We start from the raw sequence: 13230 nt of genomic DNA, 5'->3' as shown, positions 1-13230 counted from the left end.
AGTTGAGTGACTGGCATCCTGCGGCACAATCAGACATTGCTGCATCAGGACAACGCAGCGCAAAGATGTAAAAGAAAAAAAAAAAAGACCCTCTGCTGTTGCATTGATCAACACATGACTGAAAATGAAGGTGTCTAGCTGTCAATAGACAGATAGATAGACTGGTGGCCATGGCATTTAAAATGTACTCTAAAATGCTGGAAGTTGTGTTTGCAACTGCAGCTTTACACTTGGCACATGGTTGCAGGTTGAGGCGCTGATTACAAATCACCATCTCTATCAAATGAAACTTAATTAAGTAGACAATAAGAGCTGATTGCCTCTCCCTCCCACTGATGCTGTTATGGTGACATCAATAGAAGATAAAGAGCATCATGAACACTGATCAGATTTAAATGGTGAAGTGAGAAGTACTTAGCATCAGTTTACTGGAGACTAATGCAAATGAAAGAGGCTGTGATATGTCAGGTTTGCTATATGCAGTACGACTAATTATCAGATTTAGTGTTTAGCCTTTAGTAGATGTGTGCTCTAGTAGCTTTTAGGTTGTAAACTATAAACGATATAAACGATTACACTATGTGACCAAAAGTATGTCGCCACCTCAGGTAACATTTCAGGGTTTGAAATAGGCCCCCTTGGTTCCAGTGAAGGGAAGTCTTTAAAGCCTATTTTAATTGTGCAAACCCAACGCTAAGTGCTAATGTAGGCTTTAGGTGTACCGAATGTGTGCATCTCCTCCTGTTAGTTTGCTCTTTTGCATTTGCTGCACATACGTGAACCAAAGTGGAAGATTGATCGAAGGGTGTGGTGATTTTACATTCCCAACTAGTCACATCACTGGTGTCATTTCTGTGAAACAGCTAAAACAATTGCACAAGGACAATAGCTTAACAAATGGAAAGACATTTCTTGAAGAATTGATGCTGTTGTCAGGATGGAGCACGGCATGAACACACAGCACCACAAATCTGCAGCCAAAGGCAGATGGTGTTGAAGTTTTGTTAGACATGAATAGTAAAAAAACACTGTTCATATGTTTGCCTACAAAAAGTAATGCATCCAAATTTGGACATATCCCATGTAATGATGAGCCAGGTTTCTGCCTTGCGTTTTTGCAGTGTTTTGCACGTGTTCTGAACTCCTCGAGTTGAAATAAATAAAAAGGTGCAGCAAGCATTTTTTTTTTTTATTGGTGGCATTCTTTTTATTTTGAAAAAAAAAAAAAGTCATTTTCAGGTATGTCCTCACCATGTTTCTTTTCCTAAACTTAACCACAGTAACTTCACTTGTTCACTTGCCTAAATCTAACCTCTGTAACTGTACATTAATTACATAACGTTATGTTAAGGACATAACGTCATATGTGAGGCGCCAATTCATAGGATATCATATGAACTGTTCTATGAGGATGCGTTGCACAAAAATATGGCCCCAAGTGCTCCAGCATGCAATTATATTTAGACAATTGTGTTCTTCCACCTTTGAGTGAACAGTGTGTTTGCCTTTTGCTGTTCAGCAGCAAAAATGCAAATGTGCACAAAGCAGGTCTGTAAAAGAAATAGTTTTCACAGTTTGATGTGGAAGAAGTTGAGTGGTCTGCACAGAGCCCTGACCTGACACCTTTGAGATGAACTGGAAAGCTGACTCTGAGTCTTATCATCCAACATCAGTGGCCAACCTTCAGCGAGTTGGAATTATTCTTGTGAAAGCCGATTAACATTTCAGTGTTTTTGCACCCACTGATACAGCTATAGACACAGTATGTCACACATTATCAGGCTGTATTTTGTTTGTCTATACCACACAATAATTATCACTTTTTGATACACGATGATAATGGATGATGGTTGCCCTGTCTCTATTCTCCTAAAAAGACGGTATATTTGGGGCGTCAGTGGAGTAGTGGATGGTGCTGGCGCCCCATGTACAGAGGCATTGCCTCGCCACAGCGGCCGCGGGTTCGAATCCGGCTTGCGGCCCTTTGCTGCATGTCAGTCCCCACTCTTTCTCTGTCTCCCCATTTCACTCACTGTCCTATCATTAAAGGCAAAAAGCCCATAAAAATAATCTTAAAAAAAAAAAAAAAAAAAGACGGTATATTTGAAATTCAGTTGGTGTCTCCCAGGATCATACACTATCTCTGAGCAGGTTTTGAGAAAATATTGTGTTCACACTGGAAAAGTGACATAAAAAAAGTATACCTACCAGGCAGCATGCATACTAAATATTGTTGATTTTTGAGTGCTATTGATGGTCAGTATTCCCCCACAATGCTGTGCACAAAGGGAACGGAGGAGCTGCTCATGGCTGCAAAAACAAGACTGCTTGTGAAGTGTAATTAGCAATGACAGAGTTGTAGATTTATAAACATTAGTCACTGTACATTTTAGTAACTGGTAAATACTGTATGTAATTAGCTAACATTAGTCAGGAAAAACAGAACAATTCCATAACAATGATTTGTCAGACCTAAATTTATATACAGACACAAATGTCCATACACTTTTGGATCATGTGTATTTTGTGTTTGTTTTTTATTATATATATATATTGCAATTCTGCAGTTGCAATGTCCTTTTATAGCTTTGTTTTATTATGAAATGTATTATGAATGTATGGGCTAGTTAACAATGAGCTGTTTCATAAATTAATCCAGACCAGTGCAGTGCTATCTGTATGTTAGAGCACATTGATGTCTGTTGACAGATGATTTAAACACTTGATGTCTAACACTCTGCTATCTACAGTAAGTCACTGTATCAAGAAGAACAAAGACAGATGCCACTGACATAAAAGCTCAGAGATCCTATCAGCTGTGCCACAATGTGAAGTCAAGGTTGTTTATTATGAGGAGGTGTGCTTGCATGGAAAGTTCACAGAGACATGACAGAGATCTGACACAACACTGTCCTCCTGCTTATTTGACAGGTCAAAGGTAACAGGCACTTGGAGCAGACGGTATTTATTTCATTAGGTGCTCTGCGCCTCCAAGGTAACCTAGGGTGATGTGATTTTCTGAGTAGTGAGGACTGCAGCCTGGTTACAAGTTAACGTTCCTCTCTTCCATTGAGGTTAAAGGATGTGGTCCTCAGGCTGTAAACCAGAGATACTCAGCTTTGCCTGGGGGCCACTTTTGCAAAATGACAGGAGGCCAGAGGCCAGTTATTAAACAGGTATTAAAAATTAATGTTTTATGTTTTTTAAATAGGCAAGCTTTAGTTTTATGCACTTTTTTGTTTGTTTTAACTCTGATTCTAACTCTGGCTTTTAAATCAAATTCAAAAAAAAGGATTCCCAGTGTAAATGAATTTATTCTCGTTGTGAATAAGATAATTAGAATCAAACAAAACATGACTGTACCAAAATCTGGGGCAATCCATCCATCCAATAATTGTTGAGACATTTATCTCAAGACCACACATGTCAACATCATGGTGACACTAGTGTCTCTATGAACTTCCATGGCAATCCATTCAATAGTTATTGAGTTATTTCAGTCCTGACCCAAGTGATGGATTGACTGACTGACAGACAGTAATGGGAATAACGGCATTATAAATAAACGGTGTTACTAACGGTGCTACTTTTTTCAGTAACGAGTAATCAAAAAAGTTAGTGTCTCCCACATTATAACGCCATTACCGTCACTCACAATAAAATGCGCCATTACTTGGCTTTACTTGAGTTCACTGAAGCGGCTTTCACCCAAGTAAGCTCCTTCTCAGCAGTGCTCTAAAGGTTTTTTGCTTTGGTGAGGGCAGGTGAAGGAGAAGGGAGGGAGAGACAACCGCATAAGTGATGATGATTGGCTAAGGGAGAGTAAAGTTCCATCATAAACCAATCACAGTAGGGCGGGTATTCACAAGCACAAGCAGGGTTACAAATATTGGTTGTCCCAGGTTGCGTTTTTTTTGGGCTTGTTTCTAAAGTGGAGTTGCTTATTTGGGCTTGCTCTCTAATCGTCACCTTTCTCTATATATATCCATCTAATAAGTTATTTAAAAGCTTGAAAAGCTTTTGTCACATACAACAAACATCTCCTCACGATCCGCTAGCTACATGTCTTCTGAATATGCTGTGAAAAAGTCTAGTCTCTGTAGGCAGCCCAGGCTCCGCAAATGGCAACAAAAACATTTTGGTCAGGCTGCACCAACCAGCCAGCGCGAACCCAGCAAAAGCAAGTACACACACATGACCAAGGTGCCCATGTCTCACGCAAGCGTGCACACGTGAATGCGGTGTCCAGAGAGGCAGTTAGAGCTAGTTCAAATGACATTTTTCCAAACAACTTTTTATGTCTGGGCTTCAGGACACTTGGATCACTACAGACGAGCAGGGTTTTGCAAAAATCTTAACAGACAAAACGAAGGTTACGATATTGTAACCCTAGTTATATTAGCATAGGCGGAGCCCTCTACTGGACTCTATGGGTATAATCTCCTCCAATCGCGTGCACGCGATGGCCCACTGAAAAATTTGTATGTACGTAGCCGGCGTAAGGCGAAAGAGTGGCAGGGCCCTACGTAGAGGGCTCCGCCTGTGCTAATATAACTAGGTTTACAATATCTTCGTTATATCTCACACAGGCTTCGCCCTCTACTGGACTCTATGGGTACAGCAGGCGAAGCCCGATCTATGTACTCCCTGCCGCGGGAGAGGCTCCACCCACTGACCAAGCCAGCTACCGGTTAGGTACCAAGACCCAATCACCACTTTATTGATCTTAGCCACCCTGCAGAGTGATGATGGAACCAACTCCATCCCAGTTAGCATCACCTGGCTAGACTGGGTGAGGGTGTGGTCTAACCTCGCAGGGATCTCAATCATAAGATGCCCTACTCACCCCATCGTCCGTGTCTTAACAGAGCACGGCTCAATGCAGGTGTTTGTCGCCCCGTGGGGGTCAAGCATAAAAACACTTGACACATCCCTCTTTTCACAAGTTCTGTGTCCCTACGGTGAGCACAGACCTTGAAAAGGAACCCGACACGTCCAAGAGATAGAACCGTATGAACGGACAGGGTGTAGACCACGCCGCCGCCGTACATGTCCTCAACACTCGCACCACTGAATAGAGCCGTGGTGAAAAGCCTCCAACTGGATTGTTCTAGACCGAAACGAACTCCTTATATTCTTTGGAACAAAGGAGGGGTTTGGTTTAAGAACAGCACCACTGCAGTCCCCACGAACAAGTAAACAACTTGTGTGGACCGACAGGGCACACAGTTTGCTCACTCTCTTGGCAAACGTCAAAGCAAGCAGGAACGTTGTCTTGAATGACAACGCCTTCAAGGAGGAGTGCTCCAAAGGCTCATAGGTGTCCCTCATGAGGACCTCGAGCACCAACAGCAATTCCCACTGTGGCACAGAAGTGCATGCCACTGGCCGCTGCCTTCTGACTCCCTGCAGAAACCGTTTCACCAGAGGGTGGACGAAGACTGGTCTGCTGCCCAGTCCTTCATGGCATGATGAGATGGCTGCAGCATAAACAATAATGGTCATGTGAGACAGCCCCCTATCAACCAAAAGCTGTAAAAAGGAAAGAGTGTCCCCCACTGGACACGTCAGTGGATCCACTCCCCTTTCCTCGCACCAACGCTGGAATCCCAACCACTTAGCCTTGTAACAGGCAACGGTGGATCCAGCTCTAGCCGCTTGTATGGTTTGCACCACCCACACAGACAGTCCAGCCCGCATCAGCCTGTCCCTTTCAGGAGCCAGGCCTGAAGTGGCTGACCCAGGACCGGCAGCACCTGTATTGCACCTGCCTCCTGCGACAGTGCCCCCCAGTATTGGGGATGGGCTGGGCCACCACCATCAGAGTCAACTCTGCGTACCACGGAGCTGACCACCGGTCGGGGGCCACCAGAATGACCTTCAATCGCTCCAGTCTCACTCTCTCCAGTAGCTGGGGGATGAGGCGGAGGGGAGGGAATGTGTAAAGTAGTCCTCTTGGCCATGGCGCATGTGCAAATGCATCCACCCCCAAAGGCGGACGGTCCTCTGGCCAGGGAGAACCACAGCGGGCAGTGGACATTGGACCTGCTGGCAAACAGGTCCACCGTCACTTTCCCGAATCTCTTCCAGACCTGCTGCACCACTTTCGGGTGCAGCCTCCACTCGTCCTCCAGGGGGCCGCCACTGGACATGAGGTTGGCCCCCCTGTTCTCGAGCCCTGGAACACGGAGGGCTCTCAGAGATAGTAGGTGCTCTGAGGCTCATGACCACAGGTTCTCCGCCATCACTAACAGGGCTGCGGAGTGTACGCCACCCTGTCTGTTGATGTATGTGACCGTGGTGCGGTTGTCGGTCCTCACCAACACATCAATCAATCAATCAATTTTATTTATAAAGCCCATTATCACAAATCACAATTTGCCTCACAGGGTTTTACAGCATAAAACAGCCCTCTGTCCTTTCAGGACCCTCACAGCGGATAAGGAAAAACTCCCCAAAAAAAACCCTTTAACGGGGGAAAAAAATGGTAGAAACCTCAGGAAGAGCAACTGAGGAGGGATCCCTCTTCCAGGATGGACAGACGTGCAATAGATGTCATACAGAACAGATCAGCATAATAAATTAACAGTAATCCGTATGACACAATGAGACAGAAAGAGAGACAGAGAGAGAGAGAGAGAGAGAGAGAGAGAGATGCAGGACAGACGGTAATGACAGTAGCTTACAACAACATTAACGAAAGTAATAATATTATCGTTATAGTTCTGGCTACTGTGGTACAATATGTTGAAAGTATATATTAGTATCTGGCAGTATACATGTGTGATAATAATCATATGTGTATAATAACAGAAGAAGTATGACTAATGACTAATGATGGCAGCAACAGCAGCAGGAGGCATCTGGCAGGACCACGGCAGCAGCACAACCACACATGTCACGCTATCCAGGCATGGTTGCGATATGAGTTAATCTGAGAGACAGTGGAGCACAAAGGCTCCAGAGAAGAAGCTGAGTTAGTGACATCCAGAATGGCCGAGTTAGCAAGATGCAGTAATGGAATACGAGAGAGAGGGAGAGAGAGAGAGAGAGAAGGGGCCCGGTGTATTATAGAGGGGTCCTCTGGCAGACTAGGCCTAAGTCAGCCTAACTAGGAGCTGGTACAAGGCAAGCCTGAGCCAGCCCTAACTATAAGCTTTATCAAAGAGGAAAGTCTTAAGTCTAGTCTTAAATGTGGAGACGGTGTGACACATCTCCTCTTCAGCAGGTGAACGAAGTGTTGGAGAACCAGGAACACTGCCTTTAGCTTGAGGAGGTTGATGTGACGGTCCTCCCCAGGAGGCCACACACCCCCTACCGCCCTCCCCAGGCAGGTGCCTCCCCACCCCATCAGGGAGGCATCCGTGAACACCGATGTGTATGAGGTCACTCGACCCAGCGGTGTCCCAGCCAACAAACGTTGTGGGGACCCCCAGTAACGCAGGTTGCCCTGCACTGTTGGGGGGACCGTCACCAGCCAAAACTTCTGCCTCTTGAGGTCTAAACTTAGGCTGGCGAACCACCTTTGCGGGCAATGCATGTGCAGCAGTCCCAGGGGAACCACTGGGTGAGCCGCCACCATGTGTCCCAGTGCCTCCATAACCGTCAAGGCTGGAACTCGTGGACCCCAGCTTGAGAATCTCCTGCTGTAGGGCCGTCCATCTGGAATCCGACAGAACGGCCCAATACGCATGTTCAAGGCACGATGGTCCAGGATGGGTCTGTAACCTCCCGTCTTTTTGGGAACCAAAAAGTATGGGGAGTAGAACCCCCGGTCTCTGTCATGGGGAGGGACGACATACATGGCCTGTTTTGACAACAGGTCCTCAATTTCCCCCTTGAGAAAATCTACCTCCTGCTGTGAAGATAGATCATTCTCCTGTATGCCTCTGAACACTGGGGGGAGCCCGCAGAACTGGAGTGAATAACCTAGTCTGAGGGTCCTGTCTAACCAGTTTGTTAATGCACAGCTGTTCCGCCATTCCTCGTAAAACAATGTGAGAGGACGTGCAGGCAGCTGTGGAGCGGCTAACATAAAACTGTGATATGCCAATTCGGCTCTCTCTGCCACCAAACCCACCATAAAGAGGAGTTTGGCCCATGGGGGGGCCCTCTATGAAAGGGCTGAGTCGTTCCTGAACGCACCAGGCCCGTTGTCCGAGCTCCCGGGGTCGTCCATGAACGTATCTCTGTTGTCTGAGCCGACATGGCATCACTTGAACGCAACATCATGCTCCGGCTTGTCACAGTCTCTGACAACATGTTGTCCCCACTGCTATTAGATCCGCCCGTGGAATCAATAGCGGGGAATGAATAGGAACGCTCAGCTCAGTGTTACGGTACTCGTAAGTGTCATGGACCGAGGCAGCCTGCTCAACTCAGAGCTTAACACCGCCAGGAGCTGCCGACATCGTGAGCAGGCAGCCAGCTGTTAACCTCCGAGTCACAGGGCAGCTATCGGCATCAGCTGTACTGGTGCCTCTGCCATTCGACAGGGAGACTGCCCGTGTTAACCCGGCCGTTCTACTACAACGGTGCGGGTTAAGCGAGCAAAAAGCCAGCTGGCCAATGTTACGGTCGGGGCGCACGTGGCGCGTAACAACCGTTCTATTGATCGTCTTTAACCCAGCTTTGTCGTGCCGGCATGAGGGATGATTGCATTCACCGCCGTAATTGCAGGCTTGGCGGTGAGAATCATCGCTAGTCAGCCAGCAAACGTGCTGTGTTGGCTTGACCTTGAGAGGAATACAGTGTCAGTCAGCAGTGGAGTGTCCAAAGGAGTGTTTTTCTCTCACGCATTGCCGCCGGTTGTAGCGCACAGATGAGGGGACAATGGCTTCCCAGCTGGAAGAAACAACAGTACTCCACTCTGCTGAGTCTCTCTCAACAGAGGCAGAGGGTGTGTTGTGTGCTTGTGCTTGTGTAACTGCGACCCAGGGGCCCGTGTCCGGGACCCGCCACGGGGGTGAAACAGTGGAGCACATATCAGCGGGTCGCCAGTTAATGCAGCGAGGGCTGCACCGAGCCGTGCTGGGGTCCAGCGGAGGGCGCTGCTGGGGTGGCCCTGGTGGGGCTGGCTGCGGGGTTGCTGAGGGGGTCGCGGGGGGGGGGGGGATCCCTTGCACTGGCGACGCTCACCCCTCCTCGCTGTTGCGTTATGGCAGGGCAGCTTGTCATCCCTCTTCACTTTTGCAGTGGCAGCGAGCGGTAGATGACGGCTCAAATACACTTTCTCCTCCTCCAGCCTCTTCAGCTGCTGCGTCACCGTAGTGAGGGAGCCAAAGAGGCCGTCTGGTGAGACGGGTGCAGACAGAAGGTCCTCTTGGTCTCTTCTGGGGAGGGCGGTGAGGCCTAGCCAGACGTGGCGTGAGCCGACGACAGACAGGGACATCACGCGTCCTGCAGCAGTAGCGACTCCCTGGATCAAGTTCTTGATCTGACCGACGGCACGGCCGAGATACTCCAACGTGTCGGGGGGGGTCATGCAGGATCGAAGCCGCAGTCGCGACGCCCAGTACACCCAAGTTGTTTGCAGCTGCGCGCCCAGCTGGACTATTTTATCAAAATCCGGCTTTCTGTGCTGCTTTGGTTTTCAGAGGCTCCTGCCACGGCGCCTTGACACATTGCCATATGTCAAGAAGCGCCGGGGAGATGAACACAGGTTGGGGTGGATGAGCCGGGCCGTAGAAACCTTGGCGGAGGCAGCTCACAGCTCACTGGCCGGCAAAGGAGGCTGAAGCCGAGCCGGCCAGCAACGCTTCATCAAGCGGCACGGTGGTGGTGTGCGCCGGAGCGGGGTGCTCCTCCTCCATGGCGTCCTCCTCAAACTCCCACTGCTCCTCGTCACTCTCGTCGAGGGTTAAGGCGAGTTGATCGGCGCTGGAGAAGAAGTCAGCTCGTTGTTGCCGGTGGACACGGGGAAGTTTTCAGTGTCTCATCTCTTCTAGCGGCGACTCCATCCTAGGAGGTGGTTGTGTCAGTGGGCACTCACCGATGCTGCTTATGTACCTGTCAAAGAGGGCGGGTAAGGTAGGCACGTCCTATTGGCCGGCTATGTACATGCAAATTTTTCAGTGGGCCATCGCGTGCACGCAATTGGAGAAGATTATACACATAGAGCCCAGCAGAGGGCGAAGCCTGTGTGAGATATAACTAAAACTAAAACATCTTCATAACTTTAACTCTGTGGCTCTGGATGTTGGAAACACTGTCATCACATTTTGCCAGGGAACACAGATGCAGCTTTCTTTGTTTCAGGAGCTCACTGAACTCCTTAATGCCGCAACCGCATTAGGTGTAAGGATTTAAATATTATCTATATTTTTTTTTATAATATCACAGAGCCATGAGTGTGTTTGTAAATCCAGTCTGATGCTCTAAAATGAGCAGTGTTGGGTAAGGGTTACTTTAAAAGTAATCAAAGTACGTTACTGCGTTACTTTTTTAAAAAAGTAACCAGTTACTTTACTGCATTACTCCCTGAGTAAAGTAACTCAGTTACTTTAAAAGTACTTCCAACGTTACTCCCTGAGAAAAGTAACTCAAGCACTTTTAAAGTATTTTTGAGTATTCTACATTTCCTATTGGGCAATGGACCACAGGGCGATCAGCCTACAATTTTTTGTCTCCAAAATTAAAGTTATGGACCACTTGCCCTTCACTGAGATCTAATTCTCCCATCACAGCCGTACAAAAGCAGTCCTCCCACCGGTTCTTCCTTTGCGCTCCCATCGTCGCCTCTGCGTCACTTCCGGGTCGGAGGTCGTCTGGTCCGACAGGTATGGCTGCACGCTGCTTCACCTCGCTGGTCGTTTGTTTGCCCACGTGCTTAAGGCATTGGTGTTGTGTTGTAGGGCGACTGCCTGTGTGCTGCTCTGGCCCCCCTGTATGCGCTGCTGCGTTTGTTGGCTGTGGTAAGTGTCCTCTCTCTTTGTAGTATAGTTGATGCTATCAGGTGGCTAATGCTAGTGTGGTCGCAGGTAAACGCTGGTGGCTGCATGGAGCCCTCTCTCCCCCTCCCTCCTCTCGTGTGAGTGTGTGTGTGCCCGCGCTGCTGAAAAGGTATGTTATGTGTATTGTAGCACGCACCGCATCATGTTCAGTGTATTTAGCCATGCTAATAGCATTTTTCTTGGTTAGGTGCTAACTGTAGCCAGCTTATCGGGCCGCTGCTGCTTTATCGCCGCTGCTGCTTTGTCTCCGCTACTGCTTTGTCTCCTGTTGTGTCTCCTGCTTGCCTCCATCACATCTGCCGTTTGTCTCTGCTGCTGCTTGTCCTCACGGCACGGTGGCACACTGCGGTCCTGTAAGCCGCTCTGCAGCTCTGCTTCCGCCATAGGCACTGTTGCTCTGTTTCACGTCCGGAGCAGGACGGTTGCTCGTCCGCCCGTCGCGGGCCGAGACATTATTTTTAACCGGGGTTTGGTCCCCCACATTTTGAGTGAATGAGTGTGTGAGAGTGTGGGTTATATTCTATTAGCTTGTTTATTTTTATATTGTTTGGGTTGAACCTGATTTTGTTTGTTTGTATAATTTATTTGTTAATTAGGTTAATTTGAGAGATTTTGTATATGTAATTGGATAATTGTTTGGGGTTTGTTTTCTTTATTTAGCATTAATTTCTTTTTTTGCTTTGTCTATATTTGAGTATTTTAAACTTGTGATCTGCCCATTAATTACAATTTTTGTTAAATTTTGATTTATTGATTTTGTTTGTTTCATTGCAACCCCACTAATTTGTTTTATCATTCCCCTTTTCAGTTGCTGGAGGCCGGTGGTGGCGGTGCTGGTGTTTGGTGGTGGTATCCATCCTTCCGTCTTGTCCGCTGTGTTCCTGGGAGTGGGTTGCTTCACTGAGTGTGTCTGCCACGTGTGCCTGGTGATTTAAGTTGGTTTCTCTTTTTTTTGGTGGATTCTTCCCCTTCACTAGTCCTTGTCCACTCACTAGGCCTCAGCCCTGATTAGGTTCTTTCCCCCTCCCTGTGTGAATGGGTTTTTTTTTAAAAGAAAAATGATTGTTTAATAAAAAGTGTATTTTTTTTTAAAACTTGGAACCACGTCTCATGCCCCTTTGAGTAAATGAACCTGTGAGTCTTGTATTGAAGAAGTAATTCCCTGGGTGAAATTCCCAGGGTGGCGTTGTCAAGCCCTTTTCTTGGTAACAGTATTAGCTTTATATCCTTTCACCTCCACCTTGCCACACTAGCAACAATGGTACATCCTCACAGTCAGACATAAAGTAATAACATTAACAAATAGCGGCGGGGCTTTTACTCACCACAACTGCAGAGTCTCCCAGCTTCATTTGAAACAAACTACATTATAGATGGCCCGTTATTTGTTAATGCCTATGTGTGTTCATATATTTACTTTTTATCTGCTCCACTGTCTTTATGAAGTTAACATATCGCACCGTCATTTCAAACTCAACACTTGTTTCAAATTAAAAGCCCCTTATAACATCGGCTGAGAGAATCCCTCCATTTTCTAATTAGGCTTCTATTCTGAAACATTTGTCAGAACTTCCTGTGGAAGATACAGTAGCTTGACAGTTTACGTATGGTGCTTCAAATGTAGCTCCTGCCATCTGCTGAGGCTTTTAGGTGACTACAACAACATGTCGGCTGGCACATGAACAGACACAGTTCTGGCAGTGACTCAAATAATAGTGAAAGTAATAAAAATAGGACAAGAATAATCCAATGACATCACACACTCCATGAAAGACGACCGGGGATAATTGGTGAGTATCAGCATGTAGCGTGTACCAGGCATAATGCAAGTCCTGAGTCTGAAATATGTCTGTCAGCGAGTCCTACTCCACCTATTTAGACTCCACCGTAGACAACGACAGCATTTCTCCAACCACATAGAGAGCCACAAGCTCCGTGGTTTCTTTCAGACTGATAGGTTTAACGTTATCTCCGTTATTAGAACCAAACAACAGCCGTTGCTGTTAGAGTACTAACTAGTACTGTTAGAGATATGAATAAACAAATAGTTAAGTACAGCACGTTCACTGTGCTTGGTGCGCCGCTGCTCCATCTCCTTAGACAAATGCCCAAAGTGCAGTGCTGTGAGTGTGGTGCTCTGAATAACTGTATGGTATATTCCAGCAGTGGTACAAATGCTGTCCCTAATTTAAAAACATTTATGACCTAAGGTTTAAATTGTGGTCTACAAGTTTATCAATAAGCCTGTAAAGCTAATCTCTGCAGATATGCTAATAGC

General features: G+C 46.9%; 1 long non-coding RNA gene across 1 annotated transcript; it reads left to right on the top strand.

The window, feature by feature from the left end:
• Positions 1-10759: 10759 nt before the first annotated feature.
• LOC125900127 (uncharacterized) lies at positions 10760-11900 on the top strand. The gene is made up of 3 exons (XR_007450818.1): positions 10760-10778; positions 10854-10913; positions 11761-11900. It is a non-coding gene; the product is annotated as an uncharacterized LOC125900127 (long non-coding RNA).
• The last annotated feature ends 1330 nt before the right edge of the window (positions 11901-13230 follow it).

This window comes from Epinephelus fuscoguttatus, linkage group LG13, assembly GCF_011397635.1.
Source record: "Epinephelus fuscoguttatus linkage group LG13, E.fuscoguttatus.final_Chr_v1".
NCBI classification, from domain to species: domain Eukaryota; kingdom Metazoa; phylum Chordata; class Actinopteri; order Perciformes; family Serranidae; genus Epinephelus; species Epinephelus fuscoguttatus.
This window is presented reverse-complemented; position numbering and strand designations above follow the sequence as displayed.